At 46.1% G+C, this 13193-nt stretch overlaps 1 protein-coding gene across 5 annotated transcripts in view; it reads left to right on the top strand.

Moving 5' to 3' along the window:
- The first annotated feature begins 5981 nt into the window (after positions 1–5981).
- EGFL7 (EGF like domain multiple 7) overlaps positions 5982–13193 on the top strand; it is a 41365-nt gene continuing 34153 nt past the window's right edge. For 2 of the 5 annotated variants that reach the window (XM_039911785.1, XM_029063350.2), the window contains exons 1-2: positions 9289–9518; positions 12546–12617. The gene's annotated coding sequence lies outside the window, so the exon portion shown is untranslated. Of the gene's footprint in view, positions 6153–9288; positions 9519–11821; positions 11907–12545; positions 12618–13193 lie in introns of those variants that run through there. The other 3 variants (XM_029063351.2, XM_029063353.2, XM_029063354.2) reach the window with 3 other exon arrangements.

The raw sequence follows: 13193 nt of genomic DNA, 5'->3' as shown, positions 1-13193 counted from the left end.
AAATAACGTTTTCCATATGCCCCGCGGAACACCAGCCCTCGTCAGACATTAATTCAGGCACTGAAGAGTTAGCTTAAAGTCTAACTCACTTGTGATATTTTTTTCTGTTTGGTGTCAAAGCTGTAAATGAGAATGATTACCATCAATGCATTCCCAGTCCAACAGTCAGTGGTATTTATGGAGTGCTTACTGTGTGCAGAGCCTTGTACTAAACATGTGGGAGAATACAACACAAGAGAGTTGGTAACTGAGTTAATGCTTTTGCTCTGTGGAGAACCTAGACTTTTCTAAAGAAATAATGGTATGTATTAAGCGTTTACTTTGTGCAGACCATGCTAGGAAAGAGTGCACAAGTGGGAATCAGACATATGCTCTGTCCCTCAAAGGGTTCATAACCTCTGAGGGAGATGGAGAGATAGGATTCCTAGAAATCTAGTCCTGGAAGGGCCTTGAGAGGTAGTTTGTTCCATCATCTTGTGGCAGATGTTTTAATTAATCAACAGCATGCATTGTGCACTTACTGTGTGCAGAGCACTGTACTAAGCACTTGGGAAAGTACAATACAGCAGAGCGAATAACTACATTCCCTGCCCACAAGGAGCATAAAGTCTAGAGACCGTAGTTGTTGTTTTACGCTGTCGAGTCATGACCAACCCATAGAGATGTCGTGGACACATCTCTCCCAGAATGTCCCTCCTCCATCTGCAATCATTCTGGTAGTGAAACCATACAGTTTTCTTGGTAAAACTATGGAAGGGGGTTACCATTGTCTCCTTCCATCTGAGTCTCCATACTTGACTCTCTCTGGTGCCGCTGCTGCCCATCACAGGTGAGTTTTGACTTGTAACAGATTGCCTGCCACTCGCTAGCCACTGCCCAAGCTAGGAATGGAGTGGATACACCTCTGCTTGACTCTCCCTCCCATAGTCGAGACTGGAAACTCTCCAAGTGCGACCCTGAGAGATGAGAGACTGTACACTGTAGTTTAATACCCAAACTATCCTGTAAACTCTCCATTCTAGATACCACTCCTTCCCTTTGCCACAGACCGCAAAAGAAGACTATCCCAAGACAGAGGCCCATGGGTCTAGCTGTCTTCATTCTGATGAGAGGCTGCAGTCTTTGCGCCCAGGTTTCACATGGGATTCCTTCAGACCTGATTCATTTGGAAGGTCTTTGTGGACCATCAAGGCTGATCACCAGGTTTCGAAACAGGAAAGGCTCCATAGCCACATCCCTAAGTGAGAGGAAACGTCTGTGATTTTTTTTTCCTGATTTGACTCTTGTTATTTTGGATGTTTCTATTTGATGAGGAGAGATCCTCCTCATCTGATGATGGAAAAAGTGGAAAGGGAAGCAGAACCTGAGAGGGCTCGCTTGTGAGGATCCCTGGGGCAAAAGCCAGGCGTTGGGAGGGGAAGTGGAATTCTATAGCTACAGTGTTTTCTTTCTTTTTTCTCTTTATAGTCCTTAAACAAGCTCTCCATTCCAATCAACAATGAAATTGTGGTAATTGTTATGTGCTTACTATTCACCAAGCCCTGTACTAATCTCTGGGGTAGATACAAGAGAATCGGGTCAAATACAGTCCCTATTCCACAGGAAGCTCACAGTTTAAGGTGAAGGGAGAACAAGTATCTAATCCCCATTATACAGATAAGGAAACTGAAGCACAGAGAAGTTAAGTGATTTGCCCAAGGACACCCAGCAGTCTAGTAGCAGAGCAAGGATTAGAACCCAAGTCCTCTGACTCCCAGGCCTGTGCTCTTTCCAAGAGGCCAAACTACTTTTCTAAATCATACTTCTGAGCACTTACTGTGTGCCCAATACTTAACACTTAACACTGAGTGCTCTTAGGATAAAACACTTGGGAGAGTTCAATAGAGTTGGTAGACATGACCCCTGCCCTCCAGGAATTTACAGTCCAGTGGAGGATCTTTCCGTCTGTTGGCGGATGATCTAAGAGAGACTTCCAAAGAAACCCTCCCTGACCAGACTTGGAATTCATACCACTGGCAACGCCCAGTGGGAGCCCAAGCTTACTTTCTAACTGTAATATGGTGGTAAAAGTCCTTGGCTACTTCTCTTTGGCTAATATGGTACCCAGTTTCAATCAAAACCTTGAGGGTTTGACGTGTGCTTGTAGACCATGGATTACTAAATCAAGCAATCAATGGTATCTATTAAGCACTTACTGCTTGCAGAGCATGTAATAATAATAATAACTACTGTAGTATTTGTTAAGCACTTACTCTGCCAAACAATGGGATAGCTACAAGATAATCAGGTCCCACATGGGGCTAACATTCTAATAGGAGTGAGCAGAGGTATTAAATTCCCATTCAGCGAGTGTTCAACCAATGCCACTGATCAATGAATTTTGACTGATCTAGAGGAGAGTGATGGACTGGTTCATGAATTCAATTTTTTTTTTCCTTTTTTTTCCCCTCAATAAAAATGATGAACTCCTGGGAATGAAAGCTAGGGGAGATTTCATTGCAGACCATTCTCTCCATCTCTAGGCCAGGATGATGGGAACATGAATGTTCAGCTAATGAACTTTCTTTGAATATCTGAGAGGACCCAAACAGACTCAAGATCCAGCAGGACTTTGCCTCCTGGTGGTGTTTTTCAGCCCTGAATACTGACTGGGCCTCCTGCCGTGAAATAGCTGTTTCTTCTGTTCTTGAATTTCAAGAGCCAGTCATTTTTACTGTTTCTGCCAATGGGGAATTTGAGTACTTATTCGCTCTTCCCCACTAACCTCTTTCTCTTTCCCCCTCTCCCTTCCTCTTTCTGGCTCTGAATTTTATTTTCCAAAATTGTTTCGGATTCCTCTCTTCACATTAAAAGGTGCCCAGTGTAATTCTGGATTATGGGTAAATTCCAACCTTTTAAATAACAGCTTTGGTCAAATTGTTGAAATGTAGAAGATGTTTGTCTCATACCCTGAGTAAGGCCCATTTTGAGCAAGCTGACTAGGGTCTGTAGACTGGTTCTGAATTTTCATGGCTGCAGCGAGCACCACTGATGTTTTGGGGAGTCCTTTTTTAAATGGTATTTATAAAGCATTTACTCTGTATCAAGCACTAGTCTAAGCACTGGGGTAGACACAAGTTAATCAGATGGGACACAGTCCCTATCCCACATGGATCTCACAGTCTAAGAGGGAGAACAGGTATTGGACCCCCATTTTACAGGTGAAGAAACTGAGGCACAGAGGAGTTAAGTGCTTTGCCCAAGCCACACAGAAGGCAGAGATCAATTTTGGAAAAATAAATGCTGCACTGATGACTGACTGACTGATTGAAAGCCGTCAGGAGTCTTGCCAACCCTCAACCCTCTGAACACCTCAGCCTTCATGGGGAAATTTAAGTGTTAACTGCTCTGTCCAGTAGGTGTGAGGAGGGTACAGAGGTTTAGAAACACAAAAAAGTCAATGTCAACTGGGATGAGAGTTCAAGATGTCTAACTTGCCAGTAGTTTCTGCTGTCTTTAAACCAAAATATAAAATTCATGGGTAAATCCTTTTTTAAAAAATGATACTTGTTAGGCATTTACTACCTATCAGACACTGTATTAAGTGCTATAGGAGATAATCAGGTTGGACATGGTCTCTGTCCCACATGGAGGTCACAGTCTTAATCCCTATTCTACAGATTTAGTAACAGAGACACTGAGAAGGCAAGTGATTTGCCCAAGGTCAAACAGCAAACAAGTGGGGAAGCTGGGATTAGAATGCAGGTCCTCTGACTCTCAGGCCTGTACTCTTCCCGCTAAGTCATGCTACTTCTTTTCCACAGCTTAGCCTTTCCCAAGAGAGATACTCCAAACCTAGAAGGCATGGAAAAAAGTGAGATTTGAAAGAGAGCCTACTCTTCTTTTTTGGCCAAACCTTATCAACCATGAGTGCCTTCCAGTTCTAGATCAGAGGTGTCCTAGGAGAGGCAAAGTGGCCTAGTTGAAAGAGAGCAGGACTCAGAGTCAGGAGATCTGGGTTCTTACCCTCGGTATCTTGGGTAACAGCAGCCAGTCAAGTGGATTCCTTGGCCACAATCCCATGGCAAGATTCCTGTCTGCCCAACTTGAAAGATAGTGATAAGGCCATTAAGGAGCACGTAACCACTTGGAAGGAAAATTAAACAAATCTAGGCTTCGGTCCAGTTCCCTAACAGGAATCAGAATTTGTGCAGATTTATCAAGGTGGTGCTAAGAGGAACAGGGCACGTAGGTGGAAATTCAAAACCCTTACATCCTCTGTCTGCACAAAAGAGATTCTGTTACTCCAGTTGGGTCATGCCAGCTCTTGGCAGATTTAGATTTTGTATTCCCTTCAGAAGTCTCTTAAATCTTTGAAACTCATCATTACTGCTTTCCTTCTGTGGTGTCCTCATGGCTCCTGAATAGGTGCAGAACCCAGGTCAATGGGCCATGGCTTCAGGAGTGGTGTGATGTCAAAACCTACATTCACCCAGACCTAATAAACTTGTGCCTACCCCAGTACTTAGAATATCACTTGGCACATAGTAAGTGCTTAACAAATACCATACTATTATTATTATTAATTTAGCGTGGCTCAGTGAAAGAGCCCAGGTTTGGGAGTCAGAGGTCATGGGTTTGAATTCCCACTCTGCCACTTGTCAGCTGTGTGACTGTGGTCAAGTCACTTCACTTCTCTGTGCCTCAGTTACCTCACCTGTAAAATGGGGATTAACTTTGAGTCTCACGTGGGACAACCTGATGACCCTGTACCTACCCCAACATTTAGAACAGTGCTTTGCACATAGTAAGCGCTTAACAAATACCAACATTATTATTATTATTAATTTAATTACAATGATCGTATTTGTTAAGCTCTTACGATGTGCCAGGCCGTGTACTAAGCACTAGGGTGGATTCAAGCAAATCAGGTTGGACACAGTCCCTGTCCCACATGAACCTTACAGTCTCAATCCTCATTTTCCAGATGAGGTAACTGAGGCCCAGAGAAGTGAAGTAATTTGCCTAAGGTCACACAGCAGACAAGTGGTGGAGCCAGGTTTAGAACTCTTGACCTTCTGACTCCCAGGCCTGTGTTCTACCCACTCCATGAGGCTGCTTCTAATAATAATAATTATTATTATTATGGTATTTGTTAAGCACTTTGTGCCAAGCACTGTTCTAAGCACTGGGATAGATAGAAGGTAATCAGCTTGTCCCACGTGGGGCTCACAGTCTTCATCTCCATTTTACAGATGAGGTAACTGAGACACAGAGAAGTTAAGTGGTTTGCCTAAGGTCACAAAACAGACGAGTAGTGGAGCTGGGATTAGATCCCATGTCCTCTGACTTCCAAGTCCATGCTCTTTCCACTAAGCACGCAGCTTCTCAAGTCACTCCCCGATGATCACTGTACCCCATCCTGTGGATCCTGAAAAATCACCTCCCCAATCCCTCATGGCTCCTGTGGCTTCCAGGGCTTGGGGGGTGGATCGGCTGCTCTCAGCAATTCTCACTGATCCTGGGGAATGGGACTCCTGTCAGCACCCCCAACCTGCTCACAGAACCCTCCATTGATAGGAAAGTGGACCCCAATCCAGGTGCAGGTGGTGCCCCTGTGAAAGAGGGTAGCAAACCCAAGCAAAAAGATTCTTCCTGCCAGGATCCCTCTTCCCATCCCCACCCCCGGCCCACTGCACTGCTCCTAGGACCTCTGCCAGAATGGAGTGAATCCTCCCTAAATGTCCCTGCTGACAGCACCAAAAGATTTGGAAAAGCCCTTTGAAGTAAAAGTCTCTCCCTCCAATTGTGAAAATTGCCACTCTGGCCCTTTGCTGACCACTCACTCTCTCTCTCTCTCTCTCTCTCTCTCTCTCTCTCTCTTTCTCTTTCTCTCACCAGCTCATATATTTAGACAAACAGGAAATGTTTTCTTTCCCCTTCTCAACATTTTCTCCCCTGAAGGCTCAATTGGAGAGGTCCGAATAGCCCACCTGTCACACAGCTGCCTGGGGCCATGGGTAAGGACAGACGGATGCTATGCTATCAGTCATGATGATGTGGGTCTGGGTTCCTGAGCCACTGAGGTAGCAGTGGAAAACCCAGGACCTGGGAGAAGACAACTTCCAGCTTGGTCTTCTAACCCCTCCGGAGCGCTAGCAGGACTGGAAAAGGTAACCTGCTTTCAGTATTAGAATTGGGAGGGGTGGGGAGGAGAATCCTTACTGGGAAATGGACTGGAATCTTGGAAATTCTGTGGTACCTATGAGCTGAATCCCAAGATGCACCACCAGGCACATTTTCTTGAATCAAAACGTGGCAGTGAGCCCCCTTTAAACATAGAGCTAGCAGGAACCTAAAGAGGTCAACTGATCCATCCTCCTGCCTGCAGGAGGAGCTTTCCTGAACTGGCAGTTTGATTTGATTCAAGAAAGCTCCCAAGAAGTCATCACCCTGGATATGATCCTTGGTCCCAAGTGACCCCTTTGAGAGAGGCCTCTCCTTCCCTGCCCTGTAGATATTGGCAGGAATGAGGGATACAGACAGGCGTTGGAACATTTCCAATTGAAAAGCAGTATGGTGTGTACTCCAAGGGATCCACACTCATTGCTATTCTTCCTCAAGGGGCCCCGAGTTCTGATGTTAGGAGGCTGTTGGCTTCAGAACATCTGGGACCGGAGCAAGCTGATTGGCTGAACCTTGTCTGGAGATGAGAGTGGATGGGCAAGTCTGTGAAGGGATGGCAGAATCAGAGGCTGGAAGGAAGAGGAGGCGCAAAGGAGGAAGAGGAAGGAGTAGAAGGATGATGAGGAAGAGGAGGAAGAAGAGGAAAGGGGAGAAAAAGGAGGTTCACTGAAAGTGAAGAAAAGAATGCTTCCTCCCTGTCACTTCTCACATTCATGAATAGTGTCAGCACCATCCACTGGTTTTTTTAATGGTATTTATTAAGCACTTACTATATACCGGGGCTGTACTGAGCGCTGGGGTAGATACAAGCTAATCAAATTGGACACAGTCCAACTACTCTCCAAGGAAGTAGCTAACACATGCTGGCCAAACCTGGACAGGGACACTAACAAATAATTCCCACTTGCAGAGGCAGAAATAAATCATAGCGGTAAGGAGCATGCTCCTTCCACCAACCGTCTCTGCTTTGTTCTTCTTTCCCTTGCCCTTTTCCTCTCAAGAAGCAACTGCAAAAGAAAATGTGGCCCTTTTCTCTTCCCCAATTCTCAGGTTCCTCAAGAATTGACCAAAGGGAATTCTTCAAATTTGTTTTACCCCTTGGAGGCTCTGAGTCCAAGGGTGAGGAGCTGGGGAGGCTTTAAACTGTTGGACCACTGAGAACTGCCACTGACCACTGTGAAGAAGCAGGACCTAATAGAAAGAGCACCCACCTGGGAATCAGGAAGACCTGAGTTCTAATGCCTATTTTGATACTTGACTGATGTGTAACCTTGAGCAAGTCACTTAACTCCTTTGTGCCTTGGTTACCTCATCTGTAAAATGGGGATTAAGACTGTGAGCTCCTTGCAGGTCAGGGACTGTGTCCAACCGGATTAACTTGCATAGAAGTGCTTAACAAATACTATTTAAAAGATTAAAAAACTTTCCCCACCTCTGCTCTCAGACCACCTCCTTCTTGCACCGGGAATTCTACCAAAAGGTGCACAGTCACCTGGGGGACTTTTTCCTTTCTGTTTTGCCCCTGTTCCCTGAATGTCTTGAATGCCCTGAATTCTGCCTTGCAGTTGCACCCAACCTGGGCAAACAGGGTGGGTAGAGACATGGTGGGAGGGGCCTCTCATACTGATTCCTTCACATGAGCCCCAGAATTCCAAAAGTCATTTTCCAGCCAGAAGGCAGAGACTGGCTCAAGATGTTCAAGAGAAATGGTGGCAGAACTCAAGCCTCCTGAATCCCAGCCCGGTGCTCCCCTGACCAGTCCAGGTGTCCACTGTGGCAGGAGAGGGGACCTCCCCAGGGGGAACATGGTGAAAGCATGAGGACCAGAGGAGGCATTAGTGGGAGACAGGGAAGTCTGCCTGGGCAGCATGGTCTTGGTGCCTTGGGGGGCTGTGGGTCTGGGTACCCATTGATGGTAGGAGTGGAGGAAGAGGCTGGAAACATATCTAGCAGTTCCTTCCTGCCAGGTGTCCGAGATTGGTACCTCCAAGACTCCAGAGCCATCGCCAGCTGACACTGGACAAAAAACTATCAAAGGTGGAAGGGCAAAATGATCCCATCCTGCTGGCTCCCCTGGGACCAGGGGGTCGACGGGGGAGGGCAGCAGGGGCAGAAAACAGCAAAAAACAGATGAAAAGAAAGCAAAACCTTGAAAACACATTTCTCCAAAACAACTTCACCCCTGTACGTATGCTCCAGGTACCTGAAAGAGGAGACTCTGGTTTTGATTCTGGTTTTCCCCAAATTTCTCTGGGACTTACCTCTAGTTAAGGTGATCAGACCTTTGGAGTCAAGTGGAGAATGGGATGGGCAAAGGACCAGCCAGCCCCATCACATATGTCACTCGGTCTTCTGGTCAGTCAGTCAGCTAGCTAGCCAGCAGTATTGCCTGAGCAAACAGTATTTATGGAGCATGGTCTTAGGCACTGAGAGAAAAGGGAGAAGGCGGGAAAGAGAGGGATAAAGAGAGTGAAAGTACATGAATAAGTAACCAGTGTTCAGAATCCAATACCATCTCTTCCTTCCAAGGAACCCCTAGGTCTGTTAATGACTTTTTAGCAAAGTGGTGGTGATGGGCCAGTCTGTGGGAAAGAAGGTCAAACTGAAAGTTTGCCTTCTACCTTGTAGCAGAAACCTGGGAAGTGATTAACAAAAATCTGCATGGATAGCTTCATTAGACTCAGTACTTGTCTAAGAGTCAGTCACTACTGGTGGAAAAAACTGAGGCCCAAGCCATCTGCCACAGGGAGATGGGTCTTAATGGAACATTCTCCCCTTCTCAGGTAGCAGCTGCCTGTAGAGCGATGGGTGTGGTGGGCAAGGCCTCAGTGGAGAAGTTGGGCCCCTGCTGTCCCTTTAAGTCTTACGTGCCTGTGGGTCCCCAGGAACATTTCCCCAGGTACAGTACTGCCTTCCTCCTGCTTTAGACCCTCCTCCACCCCTCTTCCCCCTGCCCCCACCAGACCACTCAGGCCAGGCGATGGTGTGTTTGTTCTGCTGACAGAACTCTCTTTATCAGCAAGCAACACACACAGGAAGTCCGGGCTGGGATTGTCCATCCCAATCCTGATTTACACAGGAAGGAAAGCATAAAAAGCCACCCTTCCAGCCTCCAGAGGGGCCTCCCACCTCCAGGCAGCCGAATGACCAGATCTGCAGGGCACCAGGATCAGAGAGGAGGTCTAAAGGAGACCAGGTGGGGTGGCCTGGACATCGGCGGATCGGCGGCCCCAACAGAGAAGGGCACGACTGGGGCTATGGAGAATTGTTGGGAGGCTCAGAGAGGCGTGTCGAAGCCCCAGAAAAAGCAGGCGGAGGCGGGGCAGCCTGGGATGGCTCTGCAGCGGCCACAGGTATCGTATCGGCAGGAAGGGGGGAGCCTCTCAGATTGACAAACCCTTTGTCAGAGTTCCACTTCCAGAGACAAAGGGAACCCCAAGTGGGGGTGCAGAGAGAGGGTTAAAGATTATCCTTAATGCTATCTGTTCAGTGCTTACAGTGTGTCAGATAATATACTATGTTCTGCGATAGATACAAGCTTATCAGGTTGGACACAGTGAGGCTCATGGCATTAATCCCCATTTTACAGATGAGGTAACTGAGGCACAGAGAAGTTAAGTGATTTGCCCAAGGTTACACAGCAGACAATAGATAGAGCAGGGATTAGAATCCAGGTCCTTCTGACTCTTGGGCCCATGCTCTATCTTTTAGTCCATGGTGTTTCTCTAGGTTTAGATCCTTTTCTAGAAACCTGGTGCCAGGTTGGCAGGAATTCTTGTTTTGCCTACTACTTAGGAAAGCAGTACCTAAAGTAAGACCCTTGGATAGGTGTTACATTACTGGGTTCTCGTTCAAGCTTGAACCAAGGAAATGGTTTTTTGTTGTTGTTTTTGATGATGTTTTTTTGGGCGGGGGAGGTTTATGTTATTTTTTAAGCACTTGGTGCCAGGCACTGAACTTAGCCCTGGGGGATAATAATGTGGTACACAGTCCCTGTCCCACAGAAGCTCACAGGCTAAACTTCCATATTAGAGGTGAGGTAACTGAAACATGGAGAAGTTAAGCAACTTGCCCAAAGTCCCACAGCAAACAAGTGGTAGAGCTGGAATTAGAACTCAGGTCCCCTGACTCCCAGGCCCTTGCTCTTTCCACTAGGCCTCACAGTTCTTTGCCCTCAAAAAAATCTGTTTTCAGCTTAGCGCCATAAAAAGACAGCTGCCCCTTTCCAGCCACTCCTTCACCTTAGTCATTTTGCTCCACCTGCAGTAGGCTGTGCTTTGAGTGAGCTTGTTTTGAGGAGGACCTAGACCACAGCTGGGCCCAGAGATATTCTAGGAGGGGAGCTTGGGGAAGAGGTCCTAAGACAGGCCCAAAGTTAATTCAAGGAGGAGAACTCCCCAGATACATGAAAACATGCACTCAAGAGATGCCCCTACTGGGGAGCAACAAATAGGTGTCCAGCATTATTGAATGTGCCATGGGTTGGGTTTACCACTTGGGCCGCATAACTTGATTTCTGGGCGTGGACATACCTGACTGCATGCAGGAGTAGAAATGTGTGCTGGCTATCTGACTAGGTACACGCACACTCAGACCTGGCCCTAAGCTTGCTAACCAGCCCAATTTTACTGGCCCATTCTCCTATGAATGGTAGCCATTCCAGAGCTGAACATCCTCTAGGTTGTAAACTCCTTGTGGTCAGGGAATGTATCTACCAATTTTGTTGAATTATACCCTCCCAAGAGCTTAGTACAGTGCTTCTGCATATAGTAAGCACTCAAATACCATTGTTCATGATGATCTTCTGGACACTGCTTCAGCTGTGAGGCTCCGGGAATCTATGTAGGGTAGGGATCCACCCACTTTCCAACCCTCAATCCCCTCTGAGAAGCACTCTTTGCTTAGAGCCCTGAGGACATGCGCTCATTCCTCTGGGCACAGCAGCTCAAAACCCACAATGTGTTTCCTGGTCGTTGGAAGGCTTCTGTGGTTGAGATCCCAAACAAATGAGACTGTGGGGTCGAGAATGTGACAAGAGAATTTCAATTCTAAAGTACATCTTTTGTCCTTTGATTTGGCAGGGCTTTTTCTTGACCTTGTAAAATCATGATGCGGGCCATGAGAGGAGAATGAGTTTCAGCTGGGAAGGGTATTTGAGAGATTCTTTCCTCCTGGCCCTGATTCCAGGTCCTGCCACCTGAGCAATTGCAATTTAGTTGTGGAGGCCCTATGCATCAGAGCTTTCTGGTCCCACTGTTTGGACAGCACTGTTAGAGGAGATATATTCAAAAATCCCCTCTTAATGGAGGATCCACCTTGGCAACTCTCAATCAATTCATTATCAGGACCACTGTCTCCTTTATGTCTTCTGTTATGTTTGGTGAGAAACTGCTAAAGAAATTTTGCAATAGAATACATAGATAAATATGGATCTCCAGGGTTCAGAAAGCCTGCAAAGATGCTAAATTAAGGAAGAGAATTTTGTAATTGAAAATCAAGTGGTTCACTAACCTGGGCTTTAAAAACAAAAACAAGTGTTTCTAGTTAATTTAGACCACTAAGGGCTGCAGCTGAAATTGGGAGGCGAGAGAGTAAATTCTCCCTACGATTGAACAATGCTCCTGTAGAGTAGGAAGAATTTAGTTTGAGTAGCAAGTTATTTCCTTTCATTTCATTTGGAACCTGTCTGAATGTTTCCATGGAGAATCTTGGACAGATACTCATCTTTGTGGCTGTGAAAGGTAGCACTTAGGGTACTTCAGATGATTTAAAAAAGGAAACAAACAAAAAAGCCTGTATATGCTGATTTTTAAAAGGCCAACTTGTCTTCCCTCCTGTGACTGCCTCAAGTCAACGCCTCACTGAAATAAGAATCTGGTCTTGGCAGAAACCACCTCTGGGTGGAGGCAGGAGATTGCAGCAGTTGGTGGCCCTTTCCCATAAATGGAATTTCAGCCTTCCCTGGCTCCAGGCTGCTGTCTCCTCCTAGTGGGGGTACATCTTTGAAAATTTGCATTGTCTACCTTAAAAAGAGTTGAAATCTGAATCCCAGTAGCCCAACATTTGTTTCCAACAAATTTACCAGTTCTTCATCTTTCTCCTCTCCTCCCCACAAAAAGGCTTTTATTATTTTACTACTGGCCTGTCCCGAATTGTTGCCGGGCCCTGTCTATGGCAAACGGCAAGGGCGTCACCGCAACCCCAAGAGAGAATCATCATGATCTGTGCTTTGCTTTTTAACTTTTAACTTTGTGTTTTAAAAATCTATGCATATCTCCACTACATCTTTCTTGGAAATCTTCATTTGCAAATAAGCAAAACCGTGCCACTTGCTGTGAAAGTAATCTATCACGTTTCTCTGATTTCCCTTGTTCCAATAGCAAAGTTCCCAGAAGGTGGAGATTAGAAGAGGCATCCCGATTCCAGACAAATGACGGCACGCTATGGACCAGGTGAGTGGCTCTCTGATGCATCTACAAAACACCTTCTGGCTGAACGATGGTTGAGCAGATTCACAGGGCAAAAAAAAAAGCAAAGAGCTTAGTGTGATGGGGACCAGTGTGGCCCAGTGGAAAGAGCATGGGCCTGGCAATCAGAGGTTCCATCACTTGTTTGCTGTGTCACTTCATTTCTCTGTGCCTGTTACCTCATCTGTAAAAGGGGGACTAAGACTCTGAGTCCCATGTAGGACATGGACTTTGTCCAACCTGATTACCTTGTATCTACTCCAGCACTCCAAACAGTGCTTGACACACAGTTAACAAATACCATAATTAATGGTCTGGGAATCTGATGTCTTGGATTCTCCTAGTGACTATGGTGCAGCTTTTTCCAGCTATAATTTTGCTATCTGCAAGAGTGAGGAGATAGTTTTTACTCAAAAGTATCAGGGTGTTCTGATAAAAAAAAAAACACCACCCAAACTTTACATCCTTAGAGCACCACACTAAGCACGTGGGAGAGTACAGTAGAGTTAGTAGACCCAATCCCTACCCCTAAACAGCTTCCAAGTCTAGTGAGGGAGAGAG

The sequence above is a fragment of the Ornithorhynchus anatinus genome, chromosome 4 (genome assembly GCF_004115215.2).
Source record: "Ornithorhynchus anatinus isolate Pmale09 chromosome 4, mOrnAna1.pri.v4, whole genome shotgun sequence".
Classification (NCBI taxonomy): Eukaryota; Metazoa; Chordata; class Mammalia; order Monotremata; family Ornithorhynchidae; genus Ornithorhynchus; species Ornithorhynchus anatinus.
This window is presented reverse-complemented; position numbering and strand designations above follow the sequence as displayed.